The following is a 10,496-nucleotide window of genomic DNA, read 5'->3' as shown; positions in this document are numbered from 1 at the left end:
AGGCTGCACAGAAAGGCAGCTCTGCCTGTGCTCCCTTTGGAGCTAGGAGTCCTCTCCCAGTGCTCTTCCATTGTGCTCAACACCTCCCTGGAAGCAGCAGGGCTGCCCATTTCCTCAGTTTGCTCAAAGATACGAATTATGCCTCACTGTATTATGGAGACCCCTTTCACAGTAACACCCTGCAAGGTCAGAAGTTCCCGTGTGGTTTCAGCCTGTCTCTGATGGCCCTCTCCATGCCTGGCCAAAAATACACAGGTGGAGCACAGCCTATCTTCCCGTGATCACCTCACTGCTGAGCTCTGTCTGTGTGCATGCTTGCAGCTCTGACTGTTCTCACAAGATCCTGCTGACACCAGCTTTCCAACCACCCCTTTTCCTTCACCTATTCCAACATACAGAGATTTCCCTCAAATTCTGCTCTGTGAGGCAGCATGAGGAATGGTGTTGATGGAACAAAACTCCAAGCTTTTCCTGTTATAGAAGTCCTTAGGGGAATTTTCCTGTGAATCTTTCCTTCTCTGAGTATGCAAGCCTATCAACATGACAATATCTACTTGGGGACATGCATTGTTTCTTGCTACAGGAAAGGAGTATACATGGTTGGGGTGGTGAATGTGAGAGGACAGAGGTGACAGCTACACCTCCCCAAGCAGCAGCCACTTTGCAGTCATTTCTCTCCTGTCTTCTCACAGGCATCCCACATCCACAGCGGGAGGTGCACCAGGGGGAAGAGCCATGTGATGAGGAAGAGATGCATCTATCCAGAATGGCAAGCTGACGTTTCCAACAATGCTGCCTTGTAGGGATGTGGCAGTCTCCAGCAGGGGAAGCGGAGTTTAACCGTGAATAGCAATGCCACGTGCTGCCAGGGCAATTTTTCCAGGTCATTTAATGCTAATAAGCAAAAACCCACAGCAAAGTTAAAGGCAGCCCATAGCCTAGCCACAACTATGAAGGCAGTAGGTTCAGGAATTGGTTTGCTTCCAGAGATGTTAAAGGTTTGGAAAAATTAACTGCGGTATGTTGATATGAAGATTTATGAGAGGATCAAGGAGATATAAAAATGAAAGAGTCAACAATATCAGAGCATGACACAAGATAGTGAAGTATTTTATTTCCATTGCTTTCAATATTATCTCTTGTGTGTTAGCAGGAAATAATCTGAGCAGGGAGACTGCATAGCAGAGGTACGGAAAATAGATGTGATCATTTTCCACAGACGCAATGAGCACCACTCTAGATATTTTATAACTTGCTAGTGTTTTATGTCATTTCTTCAGACATCTGCGCATTAGAGTGACTGAGAACTGCAAATGATGTATAGTTAAGATATCCCCCTATAATTAAGCTGAAATAATGCTGGATTATTCTAGCATAATTATAGGGGGCTATTTTAACTATTAGCTCATTAAAAAGCTATGATGCAAATCTCATTCTGAAAGAGACGAAAAAATGAGGGTATATGAACAAAATGTCAGTGGTCCTCTGCTGAGACCAGATGGAGAGGTATAACTATATTCCATTTATCAGTCAATATATTTAATTATAGCCAGGCTTGGATGGAGCCTACAATGGTGTTTATTATATTTAGTGTTTGCAGATGAATATGGTGATTCAGAAATGCTGGGGAAGGGAATGTGTTACCTATGCAAAAATGTAGGGTTTAGCTGAATTTAGTCTGGGTTTCACATGAAGTACTGCCATGTGCGCCTCTCCAGATGGGAGCTGTCCTTTTGCCCACCTTGCCCTTCAGGTGTGGCACACAGGGCTCCAGAATTGCGTGTGCCAGGCTGTGCAGTGGTGTTTGAGCCCCACGACGAGGCTGGCCCCAAGGAGCGTGCAGGGAATTGCAGCCGCTACAAACACGAGGCGCTCGCCTGTGTCTAATCTGCTTGGGGTCAGCTTTGGTCAAGTGCTATGGAGCAGCAACATTTGGGTAACAAAAGGGAGGCAGTATGCTTGGCTAGTCAGGTTTTGGACAAAGGGCATCCTGGAAAGGGAGCTGCCTGCCCTCGCGTGCTCTCTTCCAGAGGACAGAAAGTTATTCTCCATTTTGTTTACTCCCTCTCTCCTCAGAAGGACCCCGAGGTGGCCAAGGCATCCCGAGGAGCTGAAGAGAGGAGCTATTGCCCTGTCCCCTGGCACTTGTTTGAACCCCAGCTCAGCTGTGCTAATCAGTGAAAAACTATCCTGGGACAAAATCCTGATCCTGCTGCATTTGTAATAACAAAGGTCTCTTTTGCCTGGCCCTGCATAGAGGGTGGGAAACAGCTGGGGCAGTTTCAAACATTGAGACTCCATGTTTTGGACTTTCTAAGACCTCCAGGATCATTCCCTCCAGAGAAGGGGATCTATGTATGTTAGGATCCATCCCTGGCCTGTCATTAGGGTATCACTTTACAAGGGTCAGGTTTTCCATCCCAGTTCAGCCACTAATGCTGACTTGCTTACAGTGATTTGCTTTGCAAATATGGTTGGGTGTGCCTGCTCTGTCCAAAGGGGCATCTCATCTCTGGCATCCGACAGCAAGCGTCAGGGAGAAATAATAGACCAGCGGCTAAATAAGAAAAATGACTTCTCGCCCTCAAGCATTATGACAACAAATGGTGAAGAACATGCCCTCAGGGAACAGCGAAATGAATGAGATGAATGCCTAATGCCCAATAACTACATGTCAAATCAAAGACCAGACTCTTAAAGCACGAAGTTGGCAGAGTCTGGTGAATGCAAGAAGTAGAGAGTCAGCAGGGAAATTTATTGTTGCACAGGATGGCACAGTATGTAGATCTTGTTGGAGAGCTATTTGTGCTTGTTGTTGGCTTTTGAAGAGTAGGTGAAGAGTGTAAGACTGTTGTATAGCAAAAAAAAAAAAAAAAAAAAAGGAAGGAGAAAAACCAACAAAAAGGCAGAACAGGCAGCTCAGGTAAAACTGAGGTCCCACCCAAGTCTCTTTGTGGTCTAGGACTCAGATGTATGTTACTATTTCTTTTTTTCCCCTCAGCTTGCCTCATAGCTGGCTGCTCAGCTCAGGAACAGCAGTCCAAGTCAACATGAACAGGGAGACCTGGTAAGAAGCTGGGGACATAGCACAGACTATTTTTGTGCTTGACTGAAGAACTCATAGCTAGATGTGATTTGGAAAGGGTGTTCTGGTTTTTCCTCCAAGAAGATATATTTCTTTATTTCAGACTAAAATTTGACTAAAAGCTGGCTGAAAACTAAGAACAAGACCACAAGCCCAAGTGACCCAGCAGAAAGCATTCACATGTGCATGTTGGATGTGAGCAACCAGAAGGGGTGCACATGAAGTGCCCCATTGGCTTGTGCTAAACTTGCCAGTGCAGTGCTGCGCCCTGAGACTGCAGAACAAGTGTTGTGGTTAAATGAGCGAGCTAGTGGTGTGCTTACCTGCACCAAGGTCTGCAAGGGGGTTCAGAGCGTGTTGCTGCCTCAGCCCCGGGAGCACGGCTCTGTGCTGCCCCTGCCCTTGCCGCTGGGAAGATATTTCATGGGAAGCTGGGTGGTTTGGGGACCTGGGGCCCTGTCGCTGGCGAGATCCGCACCCAGCGCCTCGGGAGCCACTGGGTGGCGTATGAACGCTGGCATACGTAAAGGAGCGGGATCCATGGAAAAAACGCACAAAGCAGAAATATACATAGATAATTAGTGGGCTCTCTTCGGACCGGGACGTGAGCAAGGGAAACCAACCTGGTGTACATTAGGAAAGTGGTTGCATGTCATGCTTCCTTTAACAAATAAAAGTCCAGATGATCAAGTATCAAAGAGTAAAGTTCAGAGGCTGTAAAAGCAATCAGCTAATGAAAAATCACAGCACAGCTTTGTCTTTGCCTTGCAGGGTATGAACAGGGGACCGCAGGGGAGCGGCAATTGCAAAGCCCTTTGGCAAACAGCTGCCCAAAATCATTGCTGGTGCTTAAATACCTGCTGGCAATGGCCAGTTGTTAGTGCCTTGCTCAGCTGGGCACTGGTGATGCCACAGCTACAGTGACTTCAGCTGTGCAGTGCCCTCAGGTGCTGATGTGGCAGGAGCACCGCGGTCCCCCGGCACAGCCCTGCTCAGCTCCGCAGTTTGGAGTTTTCATTTCCTAGAGGAGCAGCCACTCCTATAGGAACGGGACATTGCCTTTGCTCACGGGGCTGAGGACAGCTGGCTCACCAGCAGCTGGCTTTGCAAGCCGGCTAAAGCCGGGAGAGCGTTTCCAGCAGGAGTCAGGAGCTAGTAGTGCTTCAATTCAGCACCCTCCATTTTCCTCCCCCATCTGGTTTGTCCCTGTCTGATCTATAACCCTTGCTGCATTTCATGGACTCCTTTCCCTCTGTTTGTTTAATGTGATTAAGAAATATTCATAGTGTTTCTATCCCAGTTTTGCTCATTGCCTGGAATTCCGCCTGCAGAAAAGTTCTCCCAGCCTCGTGCAGCTGGACCTGTGGATGCTCAGAGGAGTTACTTGTTCCCAGCAGGGTAAGGCCACAGAGTGACAGAGAAAAGGAGACACTCCAAGCTGAGGTGAGTGTCTTGAGACACATTTTATCTGGTTTTACCAACTGTCCATATAAATGAACAAGAAGCCCACTTTGAGGCTTTGAGACTCTCTTTTATATGATGCTGGGACTGGAACAGGAAAGTGGGGGGAACAGCACTAAGATAAATTATACTATTTTCAACTGATTCAGATAAGCATTTGTTCTGAACACAGCAGCATCACTATGAATTCCCTTCAGCATCTCTGAGAACTCTGGATTATAGACATGAGGCACTGACATGCTTTTGTGCTGTTCAGGCATCACACAAGTGGCAAGAGGCAGGAAAGTGCAGTTATCAGCCAGGCTGGGGCTATGTTTTCTTGCCACATTCAGTGGACTGCCTTCCCTCATTTGTGTGAGGGGATCATGAGGTATATCTGCTCTCAGCTTCCACTGACTCATCACTGCCAGCCACCACCAGATCACTGGCAGGCAGTGGTTGTTCTCTGCCTGCAGATGTCACAGGGGTGAGAAGGGGATGTTGGTGTGCAGGGGGAAGGAGAAGTGGTTAAGCAGAGCAGTGTGATGATAGCCTTGAAGCATACTGACTCCCCTCTATCAGCCAAGGGAATAGTTTTTCATCCAGCGTGGAGAAAAGAAGGAAATTGGAGGTGAACAGTCCTCTGCAGTTTGTCCATTCCCCAGCAAACCATGGCTAGGGTGTCCTACCCAGCTGTGAGAAGTTCATGTCCCAGCTCCATGACTCAGTGTCCCTCTGTGAGAGGGAGATAATTCCCCTAAGGGCTGAAGTCCTTGCTGCCTGTGACTGGTTTGTGAAACACAAAAGGGAAAGTGCTCTTTGGCTTTCATGAGTCTTGACAGAGACTGTGTTGTGGCTGCTCTTCAGTGGGATGCCTGGGAAGAGACCAGGTTACTGGGAGGTAGCTGCCCTTACAGAGCAATGGATTAACATGCAAGCCCTGATGGAAAATAATGCTCCTGCTGTGAGGGGAAAATCTCTCACTCCTGGGAAAAGGGCTGGGGATACATCCTCACTGATGTTGTCTTCCTGCAGAGGCAAAAAGGTGCTGTCTTCTCTGTCCTGCAGATGGGAAGCTGAGGCAGAGAACAAAACTTAATTGATTTTCATCCATGTCAGAGGAAGTCCTTGGTGGAAAGGAGGCAGAAACCTGCATCTGAGGTTAATGGCCTCAGTATGTCCACTATAGGCTCTCGTGAAGACTCCTGTGGTTTTGGGGAAAATCAGGCTCAGGAAGCTTCACGATGGATTTCAAGTAATAAATGGCAGCAAAATAGGAAAGGAGAAAGTAAAGCCTGGCCCCTGAGTTCCTGAACAGAGAGACATTTGCACACATCTTTATCTGTAAAGGTTTCCTCAGTATTTAGCATTGATGCAAACTCTTCCCTCTGAACGGCACCCAAAATGCCAGCTGGCTCCAGCAGACTGCAGGAAGCACACCAGTGAAGTCTAATGAAAGCCCAGGCACAGCATCACAAAAGTGACGGTCACCCCAGCCTCATGTAGGATTGTGAGCTGCTGCTTCCTCCAGATTAGCAGTGGGCAGTGAGATTCTGGGGGTTTTCTCCAGTGTTGGGGTGTCACTGTTTAGCTGAGCATCCCCTCCAAGTGACTGCAGCCTGTCTGTGGTTGCAGGGTCGATCATGCTGTATGGATCTTGAGTCAGCCACAGAAGGAAGAGTCACTACTTCTTCCTTTATTTTTTTGTTCTTAATTACTTTCAGGATAATAGAGTTCTCCCCTCCCCAGTTTTGTAATTCCCACAAGATCCTGCAGTCCAGAATACTCTGTCCTTAAAGATAAAACGTAAAAATAAGCAGAAATCATTATCTAAGTCAGAGAATATTACAGTTAATCATCAGGACTGCCTGGCTGGCCTCCCTCTGCACTGCCCAAGAAAGTGTCAATAAAGCTAGATAGATATGTGACTTGATCCTGGTGCCTGAACACATTAGTCAATTTTAATCTTTTTATTTTGCAATAATTAAGGCATAACTCTGCCCTTTCTGTCTGAGGGAAAGTTTATAATACTTGGAAGCAGATGGGTATGAAAAATATTTTTTATTGATGTCTTCTCAGACTGTGCTTTGACACCACATTGTCCACTAGGGCCCCAGTGCTCCTAGAGGATGCATTCCCATCCAGCACGAGCCCTAGGCTCTGAGCACCTCACAGCTGGGTTTATGGGAGAGCAGGGCTTGCCTGGTTACAGTGCTCACACAAAACTGGATCCTCTCTTCCTTTGCACCGTGAGCACATGGCCCAGCTTTTCCTGGGCATTTGAATGCCTCTTCCCTCCCTTTTAAGGAGGAGTGCTGAATGTGGCCTGAGGATTAGATGCTCTCCAAAGTTCTTAGGGACCAAGAATAGGCATAATTTTAGGTGAACTAGTGGGAAATCTGAGTGGCTTCACATGCACCCTTGAAGGCGTTAACTCCATTTCTACACTGCTCTAGAGCACCAGCCCTGCCCCTTTGACATCTGAGGTCCACAGCTCTGGGGCTGTGAAAGTGGCACCATGATTTCTATTCACATGTATCACAAAACCTGCAGCAGGGCCTCCTATTTAAATAGCAAACTTTTGCCAAAGCACAAGTGCCTCCTCCTACAAGACTCGGTGTGCCCTCAGCTTGCACCTAAGTGACTCACAGCCACAGGCACTTGTCACCTCCCAGGAGGTGCTGAGCAGTGGGTAGCATGACACCAGGAAAACTACGCTGGGGCAACACAGGTCCATGGCTGGAGGGTGTTGTAAGTGCTGCGTGCTGGAAGTGTGGAATAGCACCTGTTTCACAAGGTCTGGCTGGAATGGATGCTATTAATCCCCTGCTTCCATGGGTACTAAATGCACCCACACAATGAGAAAGTAGCATCTCACTGATCAAAGTCAGCTCTGTCACTTTTGCACCCACTTTGCTATTATTCACACCTCACAGCTGGATCAACATGTGACACACTGCAGTCCTTCATTTTTCTTGCTCTGGTTTACAAGTATATTTAATGTTTACCTGCTTGGAGAAATAACACATTTTACGCAGTGATAAATCTACTTTTTATTTGTTCAGACAGCCAGTTTATATTACTAATTCAAAGATGATCAATGGATTAACTATATGTTGGATCAAAATACAGCAATATATTTTGGGTGTTTGTTACACTAGGGAGGGTGCATAACAGGTTAGTCCATCGAAGATTTATTTTATTTTAACATTTCTTGATTTCAAAACAATAAAATGCTGCTCATGGGTAAACTTTGTAAACAAAGGAGACTGCCAATGGGTCTGACAACGTTTCCTTGGTAACATTTCTTAGCTTTTACCCCAGTGATTGATATCCAAGGATAGCCATTTGCTTTCTGCAGAGGAGCAGGAAACTAGGCTCCATGATTCTCTTCCTGGCTTCTTAAAGCAGAAAGAGGAGAAGCAATCCACTACAGCTGATGTGGCTTTAATCATTATTAAAAAAACCCAAAAAAACAAAGAGGAAAAGGGAAAAAGAAAAACCAAAAGAAACCTCAACAAAAATTACCAGAAAAAAAACCCAGGAGACAAATTGCACTTGGAACCTGATCCAAAAAACCCACTGTACTCGACAGAAAAATTCTGACTTCAAAGGTCTTCAGATTAGATCCCTGAAGTATGTTTAAGACTGACCTTAATGTGAATACATTTATCTGCTGTGCTCTTTGCTTTCTTTGATTAAAAACCTTTTGTGCAAAGTTTCCTTCTTCTGTTTGTGCTTCCAGCCCCATCATTCATGGGGAGCCCTCAAAGCTACCTACCTTGGGAAATGGGCAGCCATGGGAAGCTGGGTCCTGTTTTGATTTTGCAGTAAGATATTCCCAAATTTAACGCAACAAAGGAAAACTGCGTTTTCAAGCCCGGTCAGAGCTAGTCAAAAAGTGGGTTTAGATGTGTGAGGGAGATGTAAAATGCCCAAATGGTGCCACTCATGCCAAAGCCCTTTGCAGTCACACAAGTGACAACACTTGTGCAGTGATTGTGACTGCCCACAAAGGTGCTGGCTGCCAGTGGTGCAGAGGTACTGCCAGCTTCAGTCAATGACAACTCAATGACAACATATCAAATACCACAATGAGCATCAAATTATTCCTGAAGACACAGGAAATAGCTGTCCCTCTCCAGCACACATGGCGCTCCACTGTGGCTGGGGCTGAGCAGGTGAAGGGGATTTGGGTGACTTTGCAGCTCCTTGACTCAATCGAAGGATTTGGAGAGAGATCTGGGAGGGCAGTCATGCTCAGGGACAAGGATGTTTTGGCTCATTTACTCCTCCTTGGCTATGTCCCCAACACAGTTCCATTTGCAAGGGGCTTGAAGGTGTATGGCTCTGCACTATTTGTGATGTCCTTCCCAGGTTTTTTTTCCTTGCTAAGCATTTTTTCCCCATCTTTCCCTTTTTTAGAGTTTGAAATGAAGGTAGTTGAAGCTCTGTCCCATAAAAGAGGGGCTGGCAGCCTCAGCAGGGCAACAGCTTCCTCCACGGGGTTATGGGAAGAAATGGGATGTGGCTATCTGGACATCTCAGAAATCATTGCAGCCAGACAGGTTCATGTAAGAATACATTAGGGTTTTGGATGGCTGCATATCTAATAGGTTCATCCTTCCTTTCTTTCTTGCAGTTTATCCTGTGTGCTTCTATACCCCAATTTTAGCTCACTCCAAGCTTCCCCCAATCAAACGCCCCTTTCCACTCACTCCTCCTAAACCTTTCACAATACTTACAGCCCTTCTCCATCTTTTCTTTTCCTCTTCTACAGGAGCCCTCACTCCTTTGTGGCCCTCTAAATGCCACCATCGACCGTGAGGCTCTTGGCTGACAGCAGGAGACACGCAGAGGCTGGTGTGGCCAGCTAATGGCCTGTTCCCTCAGCCCTGGCAGCAACTCTCACCGAGGATGTGGCAGCCAGAGGCGTGTGCGGCAGCTGGGAGGCTGAGGGAATGACTGATGGACGCCTGAAGGACAAGCAGTGGGATCACAGCATGCCTCACTTCTGTCAGGGAAGGGGCTAAATCGATGAACACACAACAAATCAATTCTGTTGGGGTTTTTTTTTGGTAATGTGATCTTTTCCATTAGGATGCTCACCAATGCTCCATTAATAGCTCATTCAACTGCCAGTGCTGCGTGGTACCCAAGGCCTGAGGAAATGCAAAATTATAAAAAAAAGGATAGTAATTGATCCAGAGAATTGTATAATCATATGATACAATTGGCAGGTTTTATTTTTGTAAGCTGAGTACCTTATTTCCTGAAGCCTGAGATACATTCACACACTATGGAAGCATTATATTACTTATAAAATTATCCAGTCCTTTTTATAATCCAGCATCAGTACAGCCTGTCCCAAATAACTCTTTTTAAGATGCACTCCACAGGCATATTGTGTACCTAATTATTTGTCTTTGTTTTTCTCCACTATTTATTTCATCTGGTGTCTCCCTCTTTCCAGTGACAAATTGTCGGTACTTGGAGACATAAATAAAGCCGATTAATCCTTTAAGGACACCCTCATGTCCCAGCTCAAGCACTCCTGTTGCTGTTTCTCTTTCCTGAATAAAATACATTTCAGTGGAGGGCTTTTGAGGGCTCCGGGTACAAGACTGTGCCATGGAGAAAGGAAGGGGGAATCTGTGGATGCCCTCCTTCCCTTGTGCAGGAGAGAGGCAGATGAGGGACTCTGCACCGTAGGAGGTAAGGAATGCACAGGATAACAGGGGTTTGTACACCGATTCCCACTCCAGGGAGTGGGGCTTCTTCCTCCTTAGACAGAGGATTTTTCCTGAGATCTGGGGGGAGAATGACTTGGTGGACTGAGCTGGGACATGCTGCTGGGCATCCAGCCTGGTCCTGTCTGCTGACATCCAGCAATCCTGTCTGGCACCAGGGCAAGAAATGTCACTGGGGTGACATGCACAGGAGCTTTGGGATTGTTCCCTTCCCATTTCCC

General features: G+C 46.6%; 1 long non-coding RNA gene across 1 annotated transcript; it reads left to right on the top strand.

Annotated features, from left to right (window-relative positions):
* The first annotated feature begins 1,726 nt into the window (after positions 1-1,726).
* Positions 1,727-10,060, top strand: LOC139597674 (uncharacterized). Its single transcript, XR_011681679.1, has 3 exons — positions 1,727-3,067; positions 4,417-4,528; positions 9,306-10,060. It is a non-coding gene; the product is annotated as an uncharacterized lncRNA (long non-coding RNA).
* The last annotated feature ends 436 nt before the right edge of the window (positions 10,061-10,496 follow it).

This window comes from Agelaius tricolor, unplaced genomic scaffold (assembly GCF_023055355.1).
Source record: "Agelaius tricolor isolate 1412-34295 unplaced genomic scaffold, bAgeTri1.0.p SCAF_1, whole genome shotgun sequence".
NCBI classification, from domain to species: Eukaryota; Metazoa; Chordata; class Aves; order Passeriformes; family Icteridae; genus Agelaius; species Agelaius tricolor.
Note: the sequence above shows the minus strand (reverse complement) of the source record. Positions and strands in the feature narration are given on the sequence as shown.